Below are 13,869 nucleotides of genomic sequence, written 5' to 3' on the forward strand. Positions count from 1 at the left end.
ATGCCCGAGTTTCTAAAGCAGCTGTTAAACAATCTCAGGTCAACAAAAATGTCAACAAAAAAATCGAACCAGCTTTAGCATTGCTATGCAACGCGTACAAATCTTGAAACACGGGTCCAGATAGGTTCTGGGTCCTGGACTAGTTCTGGCATGATAGAGTCATCAGCTCATGAAAGAACCTGCCTTCAGAAGCCTGGAAAGCAATGGCTCCCTCCAAACCCAGAGGACACAGCCCATGTCTGCCACCATTATCACCTTTGAGCACACAACCCATTCTTTGGAGACTCCTCACATCAGTAGTTTTATGGGTCAATTTACTCATTCATTAGTGTTTGGTAGAGATGGGAGTGTTAGATCATGACCCCTAAAATGGGCACAGGTAATCAAATCAAATCTGAATTGAACTTGACAATTTTATCACAAAGAGCAAGTCTTCATATTGATTCATGAGAGCTAGTCATTTCTTTCAAACAAAAGTCCTCCATGCAGGGTCCTTTCTTTTTTCTTTCTAAGTGATGGAATGAAAATAGATGGTAGAGACCATGAATACTGAGGAAGGTGGACTTTGGTATGACCATAGGCTGCAGCATGGTTAAGGAACTGGACAATTCCTAGGTAGGGTACTGGTGTACTGTACAAAGTATTACCCTGATTTATTTTTTGTAGACACCCAAAGTAATATATGTAAGTATGCCTAGCAGAAAGAAGTAAATGTAATGACAATCACATTGAACATACCAAACCCAGTGATTTTAATAATTGTGATCCTGTGATCATCTTAGCTGGAGACAAGCAGAAGACCAGATAGTTCATGAAATGAGCAGTTACAGAGACCTATCCTCAGAAGCACGGAGGTGACACCTCTCTGTGAGAAAAAGAGAAAATCCCTGCCCACCTGCTCTTTCTGAAGAGTATGAACTGTGTTTGACCAAAAGAAAATGAATGAGATTCTCAAAACATCAAAGACACACATCTTTCCAAAACAATACCTTAAATATGACCAATACAATCCTTGGGAGATTAGGGGTTAGATTAACTAAAGTCCTCATGGGATTTCCTAGCCACCCCCCCCCCCCCAACACACACACACACATTTCTGATTATGCTCATGAGGAGGGAGTAGTCAGCTTGAAGGGGGATACATTCTTAGTCTCTCCTAAACTCATTCTGACAGCTATGCTCTTTCTGTGGCCAAACATAGCCTGGAGATACAACAATCACCAGTTGTACATAACATCCGGGAAGGGGGGGGGGGGGGGGATGGTCGGTGGTACCAGGTACACCTTTCTCCAGAGAACACTACATCCACATCTGCCAGGCACAGCTATGACAGCCAACATGTCCGCAGTTCTGTGGGAACACTCCAGGATGAGAAGGTCAGTTGGGTAGGGAACAATCGTACTTCCAAAAGAAGCCAAAAGCCAGCCCCTTCCTTTATTTTTGTCTAGATTGCTTTAGTTCCCAATTCATATCCCAGGAATCAATACAGTTTAATGTTTGTATGGCACCATTAACAAAAAGGTTGTCACTAAGATGCACAATGGACATCTACCAGAGGGAATTAAAAAAAAAAAAACATTTGTGCCAGTTGTCTGCCAACAACACATTCCGTTGATAGAGATATTTATAGGGAAACTACCAACCCATTTATGTTTTTTGTTTTTTTTTGTAAAATAAGAGAACAAAAAAGAGAACAGTGCACAATGGCTGTGAATACATTACATTTTTATGCCCCCTGGTGGCAAATGTCAGTACTGTCAAAGAAGCCCAACAGAGGAACCCAGCGACTGCAAAGGGTGTTTCTTCCAGACACAGTAAAAAATTCCAGTAGTAGTTAGGTCAGCAACATCTATCCACACTGCACTGAGCTCTTGAACCTTGTTCTTTCCTGCAATTGGCAGGAGCAGAGAGAGTAGAATTCAATACCATACAGCCAATGACCACAAACGGTCATAGGCTCAAAATGAATGCCACAGGAGTCCATAGAAAATCACCTTTTTGTACAAAATGCTTCTACTCATCCCCAGGACTTCCTTTAGTTCAACCTTTTGATGTGTCAACACAAAAGAGTGTAGATCAGAGTCATTTATCATGATAAACTGCAGTGTTGCAGCATACAGTGAAAATATAACTTCACGTCCCACAGAGCAAGACACGACCGCTGGGATGTGGTAGAAGATGACCGTTAATCTGTGAGTAATCTCTGTGCCCGATGAAAATTTACTCTTGTCATTTTCACTTTGCCTGTTAAGTAATACATTTGATTTTGTGAAGCTGAAAATCTTACAGCAAGGTCCCTGGGTGAACTAAATTAAACCTAAAAACAAATCTCTTTCAGCATGAAAATATGCCCCCGGGCTGCTAGTGAATTTATTTTCTGATAAAGCTGAAACAATCAGCCGTATAAGGAAGACAGAAAAAGGTGAGGTTAGGGTCTGGAGAAGTTTGTGTGAGGGGTATCAGGGAGGGGGGTTGATAATTTGGATCTGGATTCCAATGTTACTTACTGCTCTGACCTCTGTCTCCATTAGTCAAAGCCGATGCTCACTTTGGCATCTTCTCTCTGAAGCTGCAACCTCTGACCCTGGTGGTAGGGAGCAACCACCGGGTTTCTTTACAGGCACAACCTTCCAGTTCTCTGTTTCCAGAGTGAGGCTGCCTGTTAAACACTGAAAAAAACAAAGCAATAGCCTGCTGAAGAATATGCTATTAAAAGAACGCCCAGATGGCACATTCAGCAAAACACTTTAGTGCTGTGTCCCCCCCAGAGAATCGAATCCGGATCCTGTGCCGCCTGTGGCCAGGAGACTCACGTGACAATGCACAGTTGGGCTTGACATCCCCCAGGGAAGAAGGGTTTTAGCCAGCAGGATTTCTCCTGTTTCATCACGTAAGGCTAGCTCCTGATGTTGACCTGTGCACTACTCGGGAGTGCAACTGGATCATAACTGGAGCTACAGCAATGCTGCCAGGACATGAGTCGCCTTAGCTCTCCCAAACACGTGACTGGTTTGGTTGGTCAGTTGTTAAAACCTAGGAGACAGCCCAGTTTTCCATTTTCCTTCAGCAAATAAGCACCGTATCTTGCTGTCACACATCCAGAGTTTGCTTCTGCCGGTGATGCCATGGCAACAGGGGAGTGACATAATCTCCACTCAAGGAGCTTGGCGTATGGCACAACGCCCTATATGGCTTGCTTTAGCCGGCGAGTTTAGCTTAAAAAAAGTTTGCAGCCAAGGAATGTTCAGGAAGTATTTCTGGGCCGTATGTACGGCTGCAGGCACTTGCAGCGCATTCAGACGGCATCAACAATTCAGATTGTGCATTTATTTATTTGTTAGTTTTTGTTCTGACTTTGAAAAATCATTTATCATGGTTTTTGAAGGCTGAAAAATTTGTCCCAATGTATTCATATTGGAGCTGTGTCAGAGGATGCAGAAAAGGAGTATCAAAATCAATTCTAAAGTGATCAGCAAAATGATGGTCTCTGCTATTCACAATCACCCCAGACTATCCAAAAATAGGGCTTTGTAGTCATGTTCTGTGGAGCTTTGCAGATTTCTAAATGTATCCACAGCAAAGGGCTGGGGGTAAAGGGATGCAGTCTCTTCCTGAGTTGCAGAAAGCATCTCAAAGTCATCCTGTCCTCCAACGGCTGCCGTTTGACAGGAGCTGCCAAAGAAGGAGAGAGAGAAACGGTACCGCCGTGATTGGATCTCCTACCTTGGGGGGAAGCACTGACGCAGAGCTGTTCCACACAAGACAGGACCTGACAGCCTGGCAACAGACACGTTTCCATCAGAACGAGTCGACACCCGAGGCCCTGCTACTACAGCTCCCAGGAGTCACTGCCACTTTTTATAAAGTTTATGCCCCAAGACGTCTCTCACCTCTCACCTCTCTCTATCATTTCCCCTTGATTGGGTGACTTACTGAAGCTCTGCCACTCTGATGCTGAAGGACTGCCCCCTTTACTCTGCGACATTCTGCCTGCCCTGCCACTCTTAGCCCAAGAATGCATCCTCTTCTTTGCTCAGTTCTCTGCTTCTCTGCCTTGTGATATTTGGACCTCTGAGGTCTGACACACACACACACACACACACATACACTGGAAAACTCAACGCTGTACAAGAGATTCATCGGGTTTCCAAAATACCCACTCTGGGCCCTTCCACCAACATTGCCCTACACATTTTCCCCTTCCCCTCTTTGCCCCTGTCTCCTTCCTCTCTCCAGCCTCTACGTAAACTACACAGAGTATCACACATTCCCGGCCCTGGACATTCAGTACTCTAAGCCAGACTCTGCAGTCATTCAATATAAAGGTAGCTCTTTTCTGCTGGGTGGTACATTACTAATCATGAATGAATATGTTTCACATAAAGCACCATGCACTTCAGCCTAATCACAAGAAGATTTGGAAATGGACTCTCTTCATGCCAGGCCCCTTCTGTCCTGCTGTAACCATGGAAAATCTGTTTGCAATACACTCACATTGGCTCCGCCATTATTCCTGGATGCCTGTGGTGAGCCTTTCCGTCATAGAGTAAATGACCACTTAACGGATGAATACAGGTGGAGTGGACCAAAGGCACTCCATGAGCGAATACAACAGTGGGGGGAAAAAAAGCTTTTTATGTAGCTCTGAGGGGAAATTGTGCTTTTTAAGAGGCAAGACAAGGACCTGAGACCCTCTGGCTGGCTGTCTGCTGATGCAGAATGAGGATTTTACACATCAAATGGAGGCAGATTTGACACAGCTTTGAGGACGCCAGCAGCTCACAAATGCTTCTAAATAAAATCGTTTTTTTGAAATACGCAAAAGGAAAGCCTGATGGAAAACAAGTATCATGTGATGCAATGCTACAATGCTATTTTTCCAGACACAGCAGTCCTTAAGTCTTTAAGCCAATAAAGTGGACCAACCAGACACTGGATAGGATGGACAAGTTCTTTAAATGGGCTGTTTTTTTTCATTGGTTTGAGGGGAAGGGGGGGGAGGGCGGGCACAGGACTGCTCACAGATTGGTTGTGGATGTTCGCCAGTTTGCTGGGCCTCTTGCGAGGAAAGGCAGGCATGCATTTGGGATTGAGAGGAACACAAAATTGCCTTCCAGGCTGGAACTCTAAGATGGAACATAACTCTAGCTTTGTCATTATCAATCTATAAAAAGGAGTTTTTCATGGCAGAACACAACTGCCTTTGTTTCACTGGGGGTAGGGGGCTCAAGTCAGCCGTTTGTAGAGTTCCTTGAGATACCATCGATTAGTTCCTCCAGAGAACACGAGTGATACCTCATCAGTGTTAGCACTCCAGCAGTACTACAGGCAGCCTGTAGTGTGTGCAGTAGGTGTGCTTGTGTACACTGCAATGCTACTTGTGAGTCTCTTATGCAAGCTGCTGGTGGCACTGTGGCAATTGGAGAGGCCTCTTTGTTAGAAAACTTTCCTTCAGTAGACAGCAAATCTGTCAGCTTCAGCGGAGGGAGAGGCAGAGACAAGATTTCAAGCCCACATGAAAAGCACAAGGAGCTTCATATCTGTCCAGAATATTTTAAAGAACCTCTGATGGCATGGCTGCTCCTCATTCTATATTTATTTGCAGCACAACAGAGTGCATCTGCAACTCCGTGACTGTAGCCATTACTTCTGCTATTTGGCCGCACTTGGCCCACTGTGGCACAAACTGGACCCACCGCAATCCTTTTCCCCCATTCGTGATAAGAGTTCCTTTTTCCGGCCCTCTCTGGGTCCCGAAAACACTCTTATCTTCTCAGAACCTGACGCCAGTCTCCACAGTGTTTACATCACACGGTGGGCTCCGATGCCGACATCACTGAAGACAGGCAGACAGAAACACTGAATAAAAAAAGCGAATCAAAGAAAAAAAGTTGAGCCATTGGAACAGTATTGAAGGGGTACTGCATTTGGCTTATTTTTCAGAGATAAATTTTAGCACCAAGCAGTAGAGTATTGGTTGGACAAAAAAAGCCACAGTGACGCTTGAGACGGCAACATTGGAATGTGCAAAAAGCGCAAACTCGCCATAGAGTCTGTGGTTCCTTGTTCTCATAAAAACTGCTCGGCTGTTCAGTGCCGGCAATTCTGAGCTCTGAATAGATAAGGAAACAGACAATCGTACTGCCTGAGTCCGGACAGCATCAGTTGTCTGTGTGCATGTGTGCGTGTGTGTGTTTGTGCCTTTTGTGTATGTGCATCAGTGTGTCTACTTGCGTGTGAATGCAAAACTTTGACAAACGGCAGCTCTCTTAAAAGGCCTTTCAGAGGTTACTGGTGCAGGACACAACCTCCCACAGACATAACCCCAGCAATCAGTGAACTGTTAGTCACACCAGAGACATAAGCCCCCAGTCATGGGTCACATTAGATACCCCACAGAGCCTGGTTAGATACCATCTGACAGGGTTCTATTAGATACCCCAAAGAACTATTAGCTTCCTGATGAAAGACAGTTGTATATTTGATAGAGAGCTAAAAGTTACTCGATAGAGCAATGTTAGTTATCAGACTTAACTTTAGAATTTCACACACACACACACACACACACACACACACACACACACACAATAATTAATTGCTATACTTGTGAGGACTTCCCATTGACTACAAAAACAGCCTCTTGAACTTGTGGGGACCTTGTGGGGACATTTGGTTCTCACAAAGATAGTAATATGTGTCCACACACACACACATACACATGCACACACAAATATAATCTGCTTCACAACAAAGCATTTTTGAATTTGAACTTGGATATTAGTGAGTGAAAAGGATTTGACCATTTTAAAGATACTTTTTGTTAAATTAAAAGCACTTCGTATTCCAAGCCAAGAATAAAAAATAGTGTATGCCAGAGGGAACAGGGCTCTCAGAATGTAGCACTGATCTGACATCTCAGCTGCTGGACTGCGAGGAGTCACCACTCACTGCAGACTCCTGCGATGACATGCACACATATTTGGGCTTATCTCTGTTTCTATGGCAACTGAGTCCCTGAGCAGTTCTTATAAACTCTGAATAGACAGTGCCCCTCAGAGTACTGGTCTAAGGATCAATAGCTTGCTTTTCACAGTTGTGGGGGTGCCTGCCATTGAAGAGCCCTACAGCAGCCACAGGAGGGTGCCCTCAAGTGCACCACCTAGAGTGAGGAATGCACCAGTCAAGTTTTTACTGTAGATATTTATTTAGCCCCTGTACTGGCAATGGACAAACCTGTTTATTTAACATTCCTGTTGCAGAGCCAGAGTAAGTAAGAATAAACTGATCCTAGATCAGCAGGGGGCTGCTGGAGGAGAGACTGCAGGCCAATCAGACTGCACAAAAAAAGGTTTCCCTCCTAAATTGGCTCAGCCCCAGTGCCAGAACTCCACCACTGTACCAGTGTTCCTCTCTGCACAACACCTTTAGTTTGCCACTTCCAACACACTGTAGAACTGTGTCGAACAGCAGGGTTTCCCCAATGCACACAATAACATTGCATTAATAACTGAAACATTATCTACGACCAATATTCACGCACAAAACATAGCATCTTTAAATAGTTCATGAGGTTTTTATGACTCAATATAACTGCAAGTACTCGAGCCAAATTTTTTAGTTGGACTAAATGAATGTCTGCAAAAGAGTAAAATAAAGGAGTGATGTAATTTCGCATCTCATGGCCCGCCTCAGCCCACCCCCTCATGATACACAAGTGGGTCCTGATCCACAGTTTGGGAACCCCGGTGCACAGCATTGCGAAAGGGAACTGAAAAACACGGTCTGTTTGAGGAGTTCCACCGTATTCTCTCCAAAGCCCAGGCCGTGCCTCGTCCGGTACACGCGGTCAGGGCTTTCCCGGGTGGAGAATCAAGAGGAAGCACATGCACACTAAGAGCGATCACCAAAAGACTGATCCTGAGAGGGGAGTCACATGGTCGCGTTCCTTTGGCCTCCACATACGGATGACCCCTTCGGTCAGCGAAGAGGGACATTTCTGAATGAGCACTGCTCTGACTCACAACAATGGGGGCAATTCAAGTCCGATAAAATGTCCAGCACAGAAAACCATCACAGCCCGTGCAGATATACACAAACACACATGGAACACATGTGTGTATGTATACTCACATATGCATATACATACACAAAGAAGTCATCATGAGCAATTGTACAAAATGACACATACACACACACACACAAACAATCGCACAACCATGATCCTTCCACCACCTGTGCCACCAATTTTGTTATGCCTTCTACTTCCAGTGGATAGTCAAGTTCAACATCTTCTTGGTGTGTCACGCAAGATAAAACACATGCACATACATGCGCAACAATACAGTGCAATGTGCACATGTAATTACACACTCATACATACAGGCAGAGCAACCCGACATACATGTGTACACACACACACAGACACACAACCACATGCACACACACACACACACAACCACATGCACACGAGCAGACATGCACACACACACCATGCACACACACACACACACACGCACACACACCATGCACACACACACACACACACACAACCACATGCACACACACCATGCACACACACACACACAGCCACATGCACACAGGCAGACATGCACACACACACACACACACTCACCATGCACACACACACACATATTTCCAACTATTATATAACTGCAGTGACTTCATGTTCCAGAGCTGTTTCCCTCCCTCCTCCTGCTGGTACTAACTTATGGTGGCTGCCTGGAGAGTGTTGTCTGCTGCCAGAGTGCCTGTACACATCTGCTTTAATGGTCTGTTTTCCATCGGTCCAGAAAACTCTGCTATTACATCACAGCTGCTTAATCCAACAAACTTTGTTTATAGGATTCAAAGTTATTCTCCTCTGAACATGCTGACAGTTCCAACACAGCGCTCTCTGCATTCAGACATTCGCTCAAGCTGAAGAAAAGAATAAAATCACGTAGGCAATCACTTTAGAGAATAAGATATCATCGCCTCTTTTAACAGGAAAAGACAGGGGGATAGCTGGTTGGGAGGGGGGCATTGAAACAAATCAAAACAAACAAAACTTTGTTTCTTGTGCCCTTCACATCTGACCCCCCCTCCTCATCACAACCACCACTGCCACACCCCCACAATCCAGCTCTGCTGCCCTATCTAATTTCCACAAAACTATTTTGTTTTTGCCCAGGATGGTTTCTCTCTCCCCCCCCCCCCACCCCCATGCCTGTGTTGAATCACCGCCCCTATGGGGAGTGCTCATGCCACGATCCCACTCCTCACCGAGGTGGAGATGCCTTCTGACAGCCAACAAACAATCCTCCGCTCACCTTTCAATCCCGATCTTCCCCCAAAAGCCTCCTCCACATGAGCCTGTACACCGGGCGTTAAATCCCACCGGCTAATCCCTCCATTTCTGCTACGGGTTTTGCGCCTTCCTTTTTCTTTTTTTTCCTCCTGCTGTGACCACAGCAGCTACGCCGTTCCTGTAGTCTGTGTCTCTTTCTCTCTTTCTGTCTCCCTCCCTCTCTCGTTCTCCCTCTCCCTCTCCCTCGCACTCTCTGAGCTCCGGAGCTGAGACAGCCCAGCAGAGAGCGAGAGGCGTCCGTTGTCTGCTGGGTCCTAGTGCCCCCTGAATTAACTGAAGGAATGCCATTGTTCCTCACTGCATGCCCTCAGCAGACCCCTGTGCAGACATGCACTCCCAGGGCGAAGACCTGCATCAAAGGCTGTGTTTGAACCAATGCACCCAAAGGTTCTGCTAAGGACTTCTGATGACAGTATATTTAAACAGCACTTACGGAGAAATAAGAGAAGGAGGCTCACTTATCCTTTACTAGAGAATGAGAGTCCATCCATTCCATTAACCATTGAAGTGCAGCACAACAAAGGCTTGCTTGAGAATTACAGGATGCTTTAACACAAAATTTTAACACACTGACTTATAGGAAGTGCAAAACTTTGGTGTTAACTGACCAACAATAATAAATATTGCTGTTCTTTTAAGATCATTGCTGCAGTAATCTACTTAAAATGACAAAGGAATGCACTTTGAAATGAAAACAGTGATAAATATATCAAATAGTGAGTTATCAATAAATTGTTGTATAGCCTACTCGTTATGGCCATTGCCACACTGTTGATTGCATTGTTGTTTGTATTTAATGTTTCCTATTCCTGTTTCTATGTGTACGCTTTGGCAATAAGTACAAGTGTATTTCATGCCAATAAAGCATTTTGAATTTGAATTTGAATTTGAGTCATGGATTACATCAGTCATTTCAAATCATATATCTTATTTACACATACAAGCATATTGTATACAATAACACTTTCAGTTATTGTAACACTGTAAAAAGTGATTATTATTTGTTTTCATTAACTATGGTCTCTCAATGTAGAATGGTGAAATCTGGAGAATGGTGGTAGCTGAAGGAAGAAGAAGAACAAGAAGACAACCCATTCCAGATGATTGACCCATAGGGATCCATAGTAATCCTTCCTTCAGGCTCTGTCTCTGGGCCCACTGGCAATGACTTACACACCCATAGAGTAGAGAGAGCAGCTGGCCCGTCTATCTGATGCATGCCAAAGAGTGAGTGAAAGAGAGAGAGAGAGATCGGACAACCATAAAATGGGGTCTGTATATCTATAAAACAGCTAAGAGGGCCTAGCTCCCTTAGTTGGACAGCCGTGACCTCATAAGGGAGCATCAGTAAGAGCTTGCGTTCATCCGTGCCATACATCTGCAGGACAGCAAACTAAACACCTTAAATACTGGACTTTTTCAGGCTCGTATGTCACAGGAAGAGGTAGCAGGCTTAATCAGAAAGCCTTATTACATTGACAGTTTATTTTATGAACAACCCCACGCCTGAAAACAAGGGCCAAATCTGAAATGCTGCGGCATGATCTGAACTGCGCTCAGCCTTCTTCTTTAAGAAAATGGCAGGAACAATGACCCACATAACTAGACAATTTGGAAGGCTTTTCCGTAACCGCATTGCCTGGAGAAAAACAATAAGCAAAATCAATGAGGTAAGGAAGAGCAGCCAACGTGATGGCTCACCAGGGATCGGGCTGGGAAAAACACGCTGCGCGTATGTCAGTCGAAGAACAACATCGTTTATTTTAATGGCTTCAATTTCCCATTATGCATCGGGCATAACAGGCAGTTTTCAACAACTATGAAACTCGAGCTAACCTTCAAAGTCGACGTCCTTTGTCAAATGTCTGTTATCCCCGTCGTTCGGGAAGATTGCTCAGCAGGCAGGAATTTATCCTCTTCTTTTTTTGTACATCTGCTCATTGTTTCCGCATTAAACAAACTGAGAGATCAATTCCATTTAATTTTTTCACTGTTTCTTTATCGGTTATGCTTCTTGTGAGCCGCCAGATATTCATTTTAAAGAAATTCTACTTTTCCTGAACACAAGAAAAACACATAACCCGCAAATATTATAACCCTTTCTATATAACCTTTTCCCTTTCCCAGTGCTTTCCAATGGCTTTCTGCATTGTCTAAAATTTGGCCACAATTATTTATTACCATGATTAATTGATTATTCACTCTGCAGTCTCTGCAATGCAATGTCAAAAGATGCTATGGAATGACTCCTCTAAACCAGACTTATTCTGTGGATTGGCCAACATTTCCTCCTAAAACCTGTAAATTCATTTATTTGTCCCCTGTCGGGGACATGAATCTCTGGTCTTAATTTCAATAACCATACATATATTCTACGATTATAATGGAACCGAAATTACAAGATAAATTAAATATTTTCACTACAACATGTTTTTATCGTCCAATATACTTGTATTACGTCTAAATAATTAAAATACTTAAAAAGATTTTCTGCAGGGTCTGGGGAGGATATAAACCCAGAAAACATCGCTCAAAACAATAAACTTAAAAAACGTATCCTTGAAAATGCATGTTACACCTGTGTTCATTTTAGTGAGCTGTACAGTCAGCCTTGAGCTTTGCTGGTGGTTACACCAAATGAAAGCCATTTAAATCGACCCCTGTTCCTGATGCAGTGAATCTTATCACATATCACGTAATGACATTCCACTTCCAGTTCACCCAAGAATCACACCACTGGAGTATTGGACTTCTGAAAGATTTCTTTGATTGAGCTCTGCTAGAGATTTTTTTTTCAGTGATGGGAGAATACAGAAGGCCATTCCCAAGTCACTACACTTCACCTCAGTCAAGATAGGAATCAGAACAGAGCCTGTAGATCGCTTTGACCTTTCCCACGTGCTCTGCTCATTGTACCCCCTTAATAAGTCTCATTTATCCAGTCAAGAGCCTCACAAAGGAAGCCTTAATGACCTTCCTCGTAAAGGAAAAAAAAAAACCTCATGATCATTTTAACAAAAGGTGCCTGCTGCCCCAGGTGGTTTCTGGCTTACAGGTGTCCCTACGGCAGAGAAACATCCCGGATAACTGACAAGAAAGTGCTGGAATCTCAGGAAAGAATGTTCAGGGATTTTACTGAATTAAAGTAATGCAGTAGCTATACATAAGCGTCACTTCATAGGGGCATAATACCTTGAAGAGCGAGCAAGCTTAAAACAGCCAATTGCAACCTGTGGAGAGAATGAGTTGTCTTGATAATGCCTCTCAGCTGCACACCACTCAGAGCTCAACAGTTTTTTTGCTTCAGTGCCTTTATCCATATTTCCACTGACCCACCATAGCCATATATTAGCAATGCCAGAGACAAGCTGGGGGCGTTTCTACAGCAAACTTACCTGGCCCGACCATATCTGGTCCAAACCCAGATGTGACAGCATGAGTCAAGGATAAGTAGTCATGTTTATCCTGTGCAAAAGAATACCACAGTCAGGGAAGCTTTCTCAGTTTTTAATCCTTGCAAATGCAACATGATGTCACTGACACATCGCAACATTTTCATCAATATATATTTTTTTGCCTCACTAACTGTTTGCTCAGAGAAGAAGAACGTTAAGAAAATGGAATACCATTTAACAAGCATGGAAACTCCAGAAAGTAGTGACCTCAGGGTGTTTGAGTTTAATGTTGAGTGACTAATATTGATTGATATTGGTGTATTGGCTTTGTTAATGAGCAGGACCTCTGTCAGCTTTACCTTTCTGTGCTGGAAACGTGCTTCTCTATCGTATGATGAAAAACAAGACAAAACTATGCACACAGCCACTTGAGTCTTTACTGACCAGCATCTGTAATCATGGAGTGAACGATTGGTCTCACATCCACATAAACCATTCATGGTTAAAATTAGAGAGCTCCTATATATGTTTCCATGGAAAACACTCTGCATCCAAAAATTCAGAACACCCTACACAACACACTGGTTAAACATGTTGAAACAAGTCAGTTACCTTCCACATTAAAAAAAAAAAACTAGGTCAAATACCATGACAAGCCCAGAGATTACAGAAAATACAACTGGCATGAACACACACGAAAAAAAGCACATTTTGTAATGTCTGCAATGCTCAGTTGCACAGAGAAATAATATTTTTTTGCTTTGTTTTAATAAGTGCCAATGTCCATCAAACCCACATACCACCGGCAATATGAAGCATGTTTTATTTTTCCAGTATGTGCTTCTGATCTCTGCCAAAAAGCGGTCAATTGCCTTTTTTGTTAAGCGCCGTGTCAAACAAGTATTCTGAGTGCACCACCCCAATCATTTACCTTGATAAAGTAATTACCACTAATAGCAACACTATAGAAACACAAATTATAGATTTTTTCGAATTATTTTAGACATACAGCAGTATTTCAAAACGTTGTACAGGGATTATGACTTTTTTTCTTTTTTAAAAAAAAGCAGGCAGTCCACTCTACTCTGTATTTTTCACTTTATTCCG

General features: G+C 43.5%; 1 protein-coding gene across 2 annotated transcripts in view; it reads right to left on the reverse strand.

Annotated features, from left to right (window-relative positions):
- The window catches only part of LOC135257018 (forkhead box protein N3-like), a 48,073-nt gene extending 38,524 nt beyond the window's left edge, over positions 1-9,549 (reverse strand). For both annotated transcript variants that reach the window (XM_064339367.1, XM_064339365.1), the window contains exon 1: positions 9,330-9,549. The gene's annotated coding sequence lies outside the window, so the exon portion shown is untranslated. The remainder of the gene's footprint in view (positions 1-9,329) is intronic.
- Positions 9,550-13,869: the final 4,320 nt, after the last annotated feature.

Source organism: Anguilla rostrata, chromosome 6 (genome assembly GCF_018555375.3).
Source record: "Anguilla rostrata isolate EN2019 chromosome 6, ASM1855537v3, whole genome shotgun sequence".
NCBI classification, from domain to species: Eukaryota; Metazoa; Chordata; class Actinopteri; order Anguilliformes; family Anguillidae; genus Anguilla; species Anguilla rostrata.